Raw genomic sequence first — 12545 nt, 5'->3', positions numbered from 1 at the left:
GAAACTACTTGGAACTCTTGTGTATATGAACGTGTCCGCGCCTTTGTATTCTGGTACCTTCGCCGCTACAAACCAACCAACCATCGTGTCCGTGCACATCAGAGTCGCAAAGAATGGAGAATAGCCAGGCTTGGTCGTGTGTGTAGCTGTAGCTCAGTTGGCAGATCGTTCGCTTAGCGTGTGAACGGTCTCGGGTTCAAGCCCCGGCTCCTCCATGTTTTGTGGTCAGTGCATGGTAAGTGTTGGTCGCGGCGAACATAATCGCACGCAAGAAGTTGCAAAACCAGCGTCACAGACTGATACGATGTATACTGTCATAAGGAGAGCAAGATGTAAGTGTGGGGACCGGCTGTTATCGTGGTGTTATCGAGTGCAGATCTGTCTTAGGTATCACGGCTTAACGTCATTGAAGTCTAGAGGTGGACAACACGTTCGCCTTACTCAGAGTGGTGTCTGAACTCTATTTTCGACGTTATGCGTGCCACTTTCATTGTGGCCAACTACGATTCGATACAGAATGCACGAAACCTGAAAGACACCCTCACTGATACATAGAGAGTAGTGTTTGTCTGCGGAATAATGGGAGTGCAAGGGTCTGTGACGTTGATATGACTGTATGTAGCACTACTAGTTATCGGGGGAGGGTGGGCGTAGCTCAGATGGTAGAGCGCTCGCTTAGTGTGCGAGAGGTACTGGGATCGATACCCAGCGCCTCCAGAATTTCTAACACACCTACATGCGCACCTTGCCATGCAAGTGGAATAATTCCCAACCGGCAGAGGTGTGTAGGCAGATACAAGTGAACGATTAGCATCCACAATTGCGCCGATTTCACGTAAATCCCACTGCACGTTCCCATTCTTTGCGTGCAGTCGGCTGCTACTGGTGTTGCTGGTTGTGACTGCTGATAACAGATGCCGTAGCAATCAATTCATGGAGTGAGTTGTATGTTTTGCGATAGTCTGTCTCTGACAAGGAAGCACAGGTGATATAGGTGCGAACACAGGAAGCTTGCAGCCCCTCGCTGCCTGCAGACACAGAGCAGCCACACTAGAAGAGCGGCCTAAGCCGTAGGCGAAATGTGCTCATTCGCTTTGGCGCGACGTCGAACTATAAATAAGGCTGTCACTAGCGTGAGCGTTGCGTAAAGTCGGAAAAGTCATCTGCATGGGTGATTGCCAAGTTTGGGGAGCGTTTCGTAGTACGATCAGTGCAACGATGACGCGGAAACTTGTTGTGTCCCAGTGTTTTGCAGTTGGACGACAAGAGTTTTACACAGTAGCAAAGAGCGAGGCACTGAGTTAGCATGAACAATGGAGAGCACAATGGGGCTCGAGATGTGCTTGTTACCTCAGGTGCTGTATGGTTGTGGACAAGGAGTGAAATGGACCAATTTGTGACCGCCCTTTCAATTTAAGACGTTGAAAACAGACGGAATTTGCATTCGTAATACCAGAGCATCGAAACTACTTAGAACTCTTGTGTATATGAACGTGTCCGCGCCTTTGTATTCTGGTACCTTCGCCGCTACAAACCAACCAACCATCGTGTCCGTGCACATCAGAGTCGCAAAGAATGGAGAATAGCCAGGCTTGGTCGTGTGTGTAGCTGTAGCTCAGTTGGCAGATCGTTCGCTTAGCGTGTGAACGGTCTCGGGTTCAAGCCCCGGCTCCTCCATGTTTTGTGGTCAGTGCATGGTAAGTGTTGGTCGCGGCGAACATAAACGCACGCAAGAAGTTGCAAAACCAGCGTCACAGACTGATACGATGTATACTGTCATAAGGAGAGCAAGATGTAAGTGTGGGGACCGGCTGTTATCGTGGTGTTATCGAGTGCAGATCTGTCTTAGGTATCACGGCTTAACGTCATTGAAGTCTAGAGGTGGACAACACGTTCGCCTTACTCAGAGTGGTGTCTGAACTCTATTTTCGACGTTATGCGTGCCACTTTCATTGTGGCCAACTACGATTCGATACAGAATGCACGAAACCTGAAAGACACCCTCACTGATACATAGAGAGTAGTGTTTGTCTGCGGAATAATGGGAGTGCAAGGGTCTGTGACGTTGATATGACTGTATGTAGCACTACTAGTTATCGGGGGAGGGTGGGCGTAGCTCAGATGGTAGAGCGCTCGCTTAGTGTGCGAGAGGTACTGGGATCGATACCCAGCGCCTCCAGAATTTCTAACACACCTACATGCGCACCTTGCCATGCAAGTGGAATAATTCCCAACCGGCAGAGGTGTGTAGGCAGATACAAGTGAACGATTAGCATCCACAATTGCGCCGATTTCACGTAAATCCCACTGCACGTTCCCATTCTTTGCGTGCAGTCGGCTGCTACTGGTGTTGCTGGTTGTGACTGCTGATAACAGATGCCGTAGCAATCAATTCATGGAGTGAGTTGTATGTTTTGCGATAGTCTGTCTCTGACAAGGAAGCACAGGTGATATAGGTGCGAACACAGGAAGCTTGCAGCCCCTCGCTGCCTGCAGACACAGAGCAGCCACACTAGAAGAGCGGCCTAGGCCGTAGGCGAAATGTGCTCATTCGCTTTGGCGCGACGTCGAACTATAAATAAGGCTGTCACTAGCGTGAGCGTTGCGTAAAGTCGGAAAAGTCATCTGCATGGGTGATTGCCAAGTTTGGGGAGCGTTTCGTAGTACGATCAGTGCAACGATGACGCGGAAACTTGTTGTGTCCCAGTGTTTTGCAGTTGGACGACAAGAGTTTTACACAGTAGCAAAGAGCGAGGCACTGAGTTAGCATGAACAATGGAGAGCACAATGGGGCTCGAGATGTGCTTGTTACCTCAGGTGCTGTATGGTTGTGGACAAGGAGTGAAATGGACCAATTTGTGACCGCCCTTTCAATTTAAGACGTTGAAAACAGACGGAATTTGCATTCGTAATACCAGAGCATCGAAACTACTTAGAACTCTTGTGTATATGAACGTGTCCGCGCCTTTGTATTCTGGTACCTTCGCCGCTACAAACCAACCAACCATCGTGTCCGTGCACATCAGAGTCGCAAAGAATGGAGAATAGCCAGGCTTGGTCGTGTGTGTAGCTGTAGCTCAGTTGGCAGATCGTTCGCTTAGCGTGTGAACGGTCTCGGGTTCAAGCCCCGGCTCCTCCATGTTTTGTGGTCAGTGCATGGTAAGTGTTGGTCGCGGCGAACATAAACGCACGCAAGAAGTTGCAAAACCAGCGTCACAGACTGATACGATGTATACTGTCATAAGGAGAGCAAGATGTAAGTGTGGGGACCGGCTGTTATCGTGGTGTTATCGAGTGCAGATCTGTCTTAGGTATCACGGCTTAACGTCATTGAAGTCTAGAGGTGGACAACACGTTCGCCTTACTCAGAGCGGTGTCTGAACTCTATTTTCGACGTTATGCGTGCCACTTTCATTGTGGCCAACTACGATTCGATACAGAATGCACGAAACCTGAAAGACACCCTCACTGATACATAGAGAGTAGTGTTTGTCTGCGGAATAATGGGAGTGCAAGGGTCTGTGACGTTGATATGACTGTATGTAGCACTACTAGTTATCGGGGGAGGGTGGGCGTAGCTCAGATGGTAGAGCGCTCGCTTAGTGTGCGAGAGGTACTGGGATCGATACCCAGCGCCTCCAGAATTTCTAACACACCTACATGCGCACCTTGCCATGCAAGTGGAATAATTCCCAACCGGCAGAGGTGTGTAGGCAGATACAAGCGAACGATTAGCATCCACAATTGCGCCGATTTCACGTAAATCCCACTGCACGTTCCCATTCTTTGCGTGCAGTCGGCTGCTACTGGTGTTGCTGGTTGTGACTGCTGATAACAGATGCCGTAGCAATCAATTCATGGAGTGAGTTGTATGTTTTGCGATAGTCTGTCTCTGACAAGGAAGCACAGGTGATATAGGTGCGAACACAGGAAGCTTGCAGCCCCTCGCTGCCTGCAGACACAGAGCAGCCACACTAGAAGAGCGGCCTAAGCCGTAGGCGAAATGTGCTCATTCGCTTTGGCGCGACGTCGAACTATAAATAAGGCTGTCACTAGCGTGAGCGTCGTGTAAAGTCGGAAAAGTCATCTGCATGGGTGACTGCCAAGTTTGGGGAGCGTTTCGTAGTACGATCAGTGCAATGGGGACGCGGAAACTTGTTGTGTCCCAGTGTTTTGCAGTTGGACGACAAGAGTTTTACACAGTAGTAAAGAGCGAGGCACTGAGTTAGCATGAACAATGGAGAGCACAATGGGGCTCGAGATGTGCTTGTTACCTCAGGTGCTGTATGGTTGTGGACAAGGAGTGAAATGGACCAATTTGTGACCGCCCTTTCAATTTAAGACGTTGAAAACAGACGGAATTTGCATTCGTAATACCAGAGCATCGAAACTACTTGGAACTCTTGTGTATATGAACGTGTCCGCGCCTTTGTATTCTGGTACCTTCTCCGCTACAAACCAACCAACCATCGTGTCCGTGCACATCAGAGTCGCAAAGAATGGAGAATAGCCAGGCTTGGTCGTGTGTGTAGCTGTAGCTCAGTTGGCAGATCGTTCGCTTAGCGTGTGAACGGTCTCGGGTTCAAGCCCCGGCTCCTCCATGTTTTGTGGTCAGTGCATGGTAAGTGTTGGTCGCGGCGAACATAAACGCACGCAAGAAGTTGCAAAACCAGCGTCACAGACTGATACGATGTATACTGTCATAAGGAGAGCAAGATGTAAGTGTGGGGACCGGCTGTTATCGTGGTGTTATCGAGTGCAGATCTGTCTTAGGTATCACGGCTTAACGTCATTGAAGTCTAGAGGTGGACAACACGTTCGCCTTACTCAGAGCGGTGTCTGAACTCTATTTTCGACGTTATGCGTGCCACTTTCATTGTGGCCAACTACGATTCGATACAGAATGCACGAAACCTGAAAGACACCCTCACTGATACATAGAGAGTAGTGTTTGTCTGCGGAATAATGGGAGTGCAAGGGTCTGTGACGTTGATATGACTGTATGTAGCACTACTAGTTATCGGGGGAGGGTGGGCGTAGCTCAGATGGTAGAGCGCTCGCTTAGTGTGCGAGAGGTACTGGGATCGATACCCAGCGCCTCCAGAATTTCTAACACACCTACATGCGCACCTTGCCATGCAAGTGGAATAATTCCCAACCGGCAGAGGTGTGTAGGCAGATACAAGCGAACGATTAGCACCCACAATTGCGCCGATTTCACGTAAATCCCACTGCACGTTCCCATTCTTTGCGTGCAGTCGGCTGCTACTGGTGTTGCTGGTTGTAACTGCTGATAACAGATGCCGTAGCAATCAATTCATGGAGTGAGTTGTATGTTTTGCGATAGTCTGTCTCTGACAAGGAAGCACAGGTGATATAGGTGCGAACACAGGAAGCTTGCAGCCCCTCGCTGCCTGCAGACACAGAGCAGCCACACTAGAAGAGCGGCCTAAGCCGTAGGCGAAATGTGCTCATTCGCTTTGGCGCGACGTCGAACTATAAATAAGGCTGTCACTAGCGTGAGCGTTGCGTGAGCGTCGTGTAAAGTCGGAAAAGTCATCTGCATGGGTGACTGCCAAGTTTGGGGAGCGTTTCGTAGTACGATCAGTGCAACGATGACGCGGAAACTTGTTGTGTCCCAGTGTTTTGCAGTTGGACGACAAGAGTTTTACACAGTAGCAAAGAGCGAGGCACTGAGTTAGCATGAACAATGGAGAGCACAATGGGGCTCGAGATGTGCTTGTTACCTCAGGTGCTGTATGGTTGTGGACAAGGAGTGAAATGGACCAATTTGTGACCGCCCTTTCAATTTAAGACGTTGAAAACAGACGGAATTTGCATTCGTAATACCAGAGCATCGAAACTACTTAGAACTCTTGTGTATATGAACGTGTCCGCGCCTTTGTATTCTGGTACCTTCGCCGCTACAAACCAACCAACCATCGTGTCCGTGCACATCAGAGTCGCAAAGAATGGAGAATAGCCAGGCTTGGTCGTGTGTGTAGCTGTAGCTCAGTTGGCAGATCGTTCGCTTAGCGTGTGAACGGTCTCGGGTTCAAGCCCCGGCTCCTCCATGTTTTGTGGTCAGTGCATGGTAAGTGTTGGTCGCGGCGAACATAAACGCACGCAAGAAGTTGCAAAACCAGCGTCACAGACTGATACGATGTATACTGTCATAAGGAGAGCAAGATGTAAGTGTGGGGACCGGCTGTTATCGTGGTGTTATCGAGTGCAGATCTGTCTTAGGTATCACGGCTTAACGTCATTGAAGTCTAGAGGTGGACAACACGTTCGCCTTACTCAGAGCGGTGTCTGAACTCTATTTTCGACGTTATGCGTGCCACTTTCATTGTGGCCAACTACGATTCGATACAGAATGCACGAAACCTGAAAGACACCCTCACTGATACATAGAGAGTAGTGTTTGTCTGCGGAATAATGGGAGTGCAAGGGTCTGTGACGTTGATATGACTGTATGTAGCACTACTAGTTATCGGGGGAGGGTGGGCGTAGCTCAGATGGTACAGCGCTCGCTTAGTGTGCGAGAGGTACTGGGATCGATACCCAGCGCCTCCAGAATTTTTACACACCTACATGCGCACCTTGCCATGCAAGTGGAATAATTCCCAACCGGCAGAGGTGTGTAGGCAGATACAAGCGAACGATTAGCACCCACAATTGCGCCGATTTCACGTAAATCCCACTGCACGTTCCCATTCTTTGCGTGCAGTCGGCTGCTACTGGTGTTGCTGGTTGTGACTGCTGATAACAGATGCCGTAGCAATCAATTCATGGAGTGAGTTGTATGTTTTGCGATAGTCTGTCTCTGACAAGGAAGCACAGGTGATATAGGTGCGAACACAGGAAGCTTGCAGCCCCTCGCTGCCTGCAGACACAGAGCAGCCACACTAGAAGAGCGGCCTAAGCCGTAGGCGAAATGTGCTCATTCGCTTTGGCGCGACGTCGAACTATAAATAAGGCTGTCACTAGCGTGAGCGTTGCGTGAGCGTCGTGTAAAGTCGGAAAAGTCATCTGCATGGGTGATTGCCAAGTTTGGGGAGCGTTTCGTAGTACGATCAGTGCAATGGGGACGCGGAAACTTGTTGTGTCCCAGTGTTTTGCAGTTGGACGACAAGAGTTTTACACAGTAGCAAAGAGCGAGGCACTGAGTTAGCATGAACAATGGAGAGCACAATGGGGCTCGAGATGTGCTTGTTACCTCAGGTGCTGTATGGTTGTGGACAAGGAGTGAAATGGACCAATTTGTGACCGCCCTTTCAATTTAAGACGTTGAAAACAGACGGAATTTGCATTCGTAATACCAGAGCATCGAAACTACTTGGAACTCTTGTGTATATGAACGTGTCCGCGCCTTTGTATTCTGGTACCTTCGCCGCTACAAACCAACCAACCATCGTGTCCGTGCACATCAGAGTCGCAAAGAATGGAGAATAGCCAGGCTTGGTCGTGTGTGTAGCTGTAGCTCAGTTGGCAGATCGTTCGCTTAGCGTGTGAACGGTCTCGGGTTCAAGCCCCGGCTCCTCCATGTTTTGTGGTCAGTGCATGGTAAGTGTTGGTCGCGGCGAACATAAACGCACGCAAGAAGTTGCAAAACCAGCGTCACAGACTGATACGATGTATACTGTCATAAGGAGAGCAAGATGTAAGTGTGGGGACCGGCTGTTATCGTGGTGTTATCGAGTGCAGATCTGTCTTAGGTATCACGGCTTAACGTCATTGAAGTCTAGAGGTGGACAACACGTTCGCCTTACTCAGAGCGGTGTCTGAACTCTATTTTCGACGTTATGCGTGCCACTTTCATTGTGGCCAACTACGATTCGATACAGAATGCACGAAACCTGAAAGACACCCTCACTGATACACAGAGAGTAGTGTTTGTCTGCGGAATAATGGGAGTGCAAGGGTCTGTGACGTTGATATGACTGTATGTAGCACTACTAGTTATCGGGGGAGGGTGGGCGTAGCTCAGATGGTAGAGCGCTCGCTTAGTGTGCGAGAGGTACTGGGATCGATACCCAGCGCCTCCAGAATTTCTAACACACCTACATGCGCACCTTGCCATGCAAGTGGAATAATTCCCAACCGGCAGAGGTGTGTAGGCAGATACAAGCGAACGATTAGCATCCACAATTGCGCCGATTTCACGTAAATCCCACTGCACGTTCCCATTCTTTGCGTGCAGTCGGCTGCTACTGGTGTTGCTGGTTGTGACTGCTGATAACAGATGCCGTAGCAATCAATTCATGGAGTGAGTTGTATGTTTTGCGATAGTCTGTCTCTGACAAGGAAGCACAGGTGATATAGGTGCGAACACAGGAAGCTTGCAGCCCCTCGCTGCCTGCAGACACAGAGCAGCCACACTAGAAGAGCGGCCTAAGCCGTAGGCGAAATGTGCTCATTCGCTTTGGCGCGACGTCGAACTATAAATAAGGCTGTCACTAGCGTGAGCGTTGCGTAAAGTCGGAAAAGTCATCTGCATGGGTGATTGCCAAGTTTGGGGAGCGTTTCGTAGTACGATCAGTGCAATGGGGACGCGGAAACTTGTTGTGTCCCAGTGTTTTGCAGTTGGACGACAAGAGTTTTACACAGTAGCAAAGAGCGAGGCACTGAGTTAGCATGAACAATGGAGAGCACAATGGGGCTCGAGATGTGCTTGTTACCTCAGGTGCTGTATGGTTGTGGACAAGGAGTGAAATGGACCAATTTGTGACCGCCCTTTCAATTTAAGACGTTGAAAACAGACGGAATTTGCATTCGTAATACCAGAGCGTCGAAACTACTTGGAACTCTTGTGTATATGAACGTGTCCGCGCCTTTGTATTCTGGTACCTTCGCCGCCACAAACCAACCAACCATCGTGTCCGTGCACATCAGAGTCGCAAAGAATGGAGAATAGCCAGGCTTGGTCGTGTGTGTAGCTGTAGCTCAGTTGGCAGATCGTTCGCTTAGCGTGTGAACGGTCTCGGGTTCAAGCCCCGGCTCCTCCATGTTTTGTGGTCAGTGCATGTTAAGTGTTGGTCGCGGCGAACATAAACGCACGCAAGAAGTTGCAAAACCAGCGTCACAGACTGATACGATGTATACTGTCATAAGGAGAGCAAGATGTAAGTGTGGGGACCGGCTGTTATCGTGGTGTTATCGAGTGCAGATCTGTCTTAGGTATCACGGCTTAACGTCATTGAAGTCTAGAGGTGGACAACACGTTCGCCTTACTCAGAGCGGTGTCTGAACTCTATTTTCGACGTTATGCGTGCCACTTTCATTGTGGCCAACTACGATTCGATACAGAATGCACGAAACCTGAAAGACACCCTCACTGATACATAGAGAGTAGTGTTTGTCTGCGGAATAATGGGAGTGCAAGGGTCTGTGACGTTGATATGACTGTATGTAGCACTACTAGTTATCGGGGGAGGATGGGCGTAGCTCAGATGGTAGAGCGCTCGCTTAGTGTGCGAGAGGTACTGGGATCGATACAAAGCGCCTCCAGAATTTCTAACACACCTACATGCGCACCTTGCCATGCAAGTGGAATAATTCCCAACCGGCAGAGGTGTGTAGGCAGATACAAGCGAACGATTAGCATCCACAATTGCGCCGATTTCACGTAAATCCCACTGCACGTTCCCATTCTTTGCGTGCAGTCGGCTGCTACTGGTGTTGCTGGTTGTGACTGCTGATAACAGATGCCGTAGCAATCAATTCATGGAGTGAGTTGTATGTTTTGCGATAGTCTGTCTCTGACAAGGAAGCACAGGTGATATAGGTGCGAACACAGGAAGCTTGCAGCCCCTCGCTGCCTGCAGACACAGAGCAGCCACACTAGAAGAGCGGCCTAAGCCGTAGGCGAAATGTGCTCATTCGCTTTGGCGCGACGTCGAACTATAAATAAGGCTGTCACTAGCGTGAGCGTTGCGTAAAGTCGGAAAAGTCATCTGCATGGGTGATTGCCAAGTTTGGGGAGCGTTTCGTAGTACGATCAGTGCAATGGGGACGCGGAAACTTGTTGTGTCCCAGTGTTTTGCAGTTGGACGACAAGAGTTTTACACAGTAGCAAAGAGCGAGGCACTGAGTTAGCATGAACAATGGAGAGCACAATGGGGCTCGAGATGTGCTTGTTACCTCAGGTGCTGTATGGTTGTGGACAAGGAGTGAAATGGACCAATTTGTGACCGCCCTTTCAATTTAAGACGTTCAAAACAGACGGAATTTGCATTCGTAATACCAGAGCATCGAAACTACTTGGAACTCTTGTGTATATGAACGTGTCCGCGCCTTTGTATTCTGGTACCTTCGCCGCTACAAACCAACCAACCATCGTGTCCGTGCACATCAGAGTCGCAAAGAATGGAGAATAGCCAGGCTTGGTCGTGTGTGTAGCTGTAGCTCAGTTGGCAGATCGTTCGCTTAGCGTGTGAACGGTCTCGGGTTCAAGCCCCGGCTCCTCCATGTTTTGTGGTCAGTGCATGGTAAGTGTTGGTCGCGGCGAACATAAACGCACGCAAGAAGTTGCAAAACCAGCGTCACAGACTGATACGATGTATACTGTCATAAGGAGAGCAAGATGTAAGTGTGGGGACCGGCTGTTATCGTGGTGTTATCGAGTGCAGATCTGTCTTAGGTATCACGGCTTAACGTCATTGAAGTCTAGAGGTGGACAACACGTTCGCCTTACTCAGAGCGGTGTCTGAACTCTATTTTCGACGTTATGCGTGCCACTTTCATTGTGGCCAACTACGATTCGATACAGAATGCACGAAACCTGAAAGACACCCTCACTGATACACAGAGAGTAGTGTTTGTCTGCGGAATAATGGGAGTGCAAGGGTCTGTGACGTTGATATGACTGTATGTAGCACTACTAGTTATCGGGGGAGGGTGGGCGTAGCTCAGATGGTAGAGCGCTCGCTTAGTGTGCGAGAGGTACTGGGATCGATACCCAGCGCCTCCAGAATTTCTAACACACCTACATGCGCACCTTGCCATGCAAGTGGAATAATTCCCAACCGGCAGAGGTGTGTAGGCAGATACAAGCGAACGATTAGCATCCACAATTGCGCCGATTTCACGTAAATCCCACTGCACGTTCCCATTCTTTGCGTGCAGTCGGCTGCTACTGGTGTTGCTGGTTGTGACTGCTGATAACAGATGCCGTAGCAATCAATTCATGGAGTGAGTTGTATGTTTTGCGATAGTCTGTCTCTGACAAGGAAGCACAGGTGATATAGGTGCGAACACAGGAAGCTTGCAGCCCCTCGCTGCCTGCAGACACAGAGCAGCCACACTAGAAGAGCGGCCTAAGCCGTAGGCGAAATGTGCTCATTCGCTTTGGCGCGACGTCGAACTATAAATAAGGCTGTCACTAGCGTGAGCGTTGCGTAAAGTCGGAAAAGTCATCTGCATGGGTGATTGCCAAGTTTGGGGAGCGTTTCGTAGTACGATCAGTGCAATGGGGACGCGGAAACTTGTTGTGTCCCAGTGTTTTGCAGTTGGACGACAAGAGTTTTACACAGTAGCAAAGAGCGAGGCACTGAGTTAGCATGAACAATGGAGAGCACAATGGGGCTCGAGATGTGCTTGTTACCTCAGGTGCTGTATGGTTGTGGACAAGGAGTGAAATGGACCAATTTGTGACCGCCCTTTCAATTTAAGACGTTCAAAACAGACGGAATTTGCATTCGTAATACCAGAGCATCGAAACTACTTGGAACTCTTGTGTATATGAACGTGTCCGCGCCTTTGTATTCTGGTACCTTCGCCGCTACAAACCAACCAACCATCGTGTCCGTGCACATCAGAGTCGCAAAGAATGGAGAATAGCCAGGCTTGGTCGTGTGTGTAGCTGTAGCTCAGTTGGCAGATCGTTCGCTTAGCGTGTGAACGGTCTCGGGTTCAAGCCCCGGCTCCTCCATGTTTTGTGGTCAGTGCATGGTAAGTGTTGGTCGCGGCGAACATAAACGCACGCAAGAAGTTGCAAAACCAGCGTCACAGACTGATACGATGTATACTGTCATAAGGAGAGCAAGATGTAAGTGTGGGGACCGGCTGTTATCGTGGTGTTATCGAGTGCAGATCTGTCTTAGGTATCACGGCTTAACGTCATTGAAGTCTAGAGGTGGACAACACGTTCGCCTTACTCAGAGCGGTGTCTGAACTCTATTTTCGACGTTATGCGTGCCACTTTCATTGTGGCCAACTACGATTCGATACAGAATGCACGAAACCTGAAAGACACCCTCACTGATACATAGAGAGTAGTGTTTGTCTGCGGAATAATGGGAGTGCAAGGGTCTGTGACGTTGATATGACTGTATGTAGCACTACTAGTTATCGGGGGAGGGTGGGCGTAGCTCAGATGGTAGAGCGCTCGCTTAGTGTGCGAGAGGTACTGGGATCGATACCCAGCGCCTCCAGAATTTTTAACACACCTACATGCGCACCTTGCCATGCAAGTGGAATAATTCCCAACCGGCAGAGGTGTGTAGGCAGATACAAGCGAACGATTAGCACCCACAATTGCGCCG

At 49.6% G+C, this 12545-nt stretch overlaps 7 non-coding genes across 7 annotated transcripts; all 7 read left to right on the top strand.

Moving 5' to 3' along the window:
- The first annotated feature begins 643 nt into the window (after positions 1-643).
- Trnat-agu (transfer RNA threonine (anticodon AGU)) lies at positions 644-717 on the top strand. The gene has a single exon. It is a non-coding gene; the product is annotated as a tRNA-Thr (tRNA).
- A 1388-nt stretch (positions 718-2105) lies between these two features.
- On the top strand, positions 2106-2179 carry Trnat-agu (transfer RNA threonine (anticodon AGU)). The gene has a single exon. It is a non-coding gene; the product is annotated as a tRNA-Thr (tRNA).
- Positions 2180-3567: 1388 nt separating this feature from the next.
- Positions 3568-3641, top strand: Trnat-agu (transfer RNA threonine (anticodon AGU)). The gene has a single exon. It is a non-coding gene; the product is annotated as a tRNA-Thr (tRNA).
- Positions 3642-5029: 1388 nt separating this feature from the next.
- Positions 5030-5103, top strand: Trnat-agu (transfer RNA threonine (anticodon AGU)). The gene has a single exon. It is a non-coding gene; the product is annotated as a tRNA-Thr (tRNA).
- Positions 5104-7974: 2871 nt separating this feature from the next.
- Trnat-agu (transfer RNA threonine (anticodon AGU)) lies at positions 7975-8048 on the top strand. The gene has a single exon. It is a non-coding gene; the product is annotated as a tRNA-Thr (tRNA).
- Positions 8049-10898: 2850 nt separating this feature from the next.
- On the top strand, positions 10899-10972 carry Trnat-agu (transfer RNA threonine (anticodon AGU)). The gene has a single exon. It is a non-coding gene; the product is annotated as a tRNA-Thr (tRNA).
- Positions 10973-12360: 1388 nt separating this feature from the next.
- On the top strand, positions 12361-12434 carry Trnat-agu (transfer RNA threonine (anticodon AGU)). The gene has a single exon. It is a non-coding gene; the product is annotated as a tRNA-Thr (tRNA).
- The last annotated feature ends 111 nt before the right edge of the window (positions 12435-12545 follow it).

The sequence above is a fragment of the Schistocerca gregaria genome, unplaced genomic scaffold, assembly GCF_023897955.1.
Source record: "Schistocerca gregaria isolate iqSchGreg1 unplaced genomic scaffold, iqSchGreg1.2 ptg000180l, whole genome shotgun sequence".
NCBI classification, from domain to species: Eukaryota; Metazoa; Arthropoda; class Insecta; order Orthoptera; family Acrididae; genus Schistocerca; species Schistocerca gregaria.
This window is presented reverse-complemented; position numbering and strand designations above follow the sequence as displayed.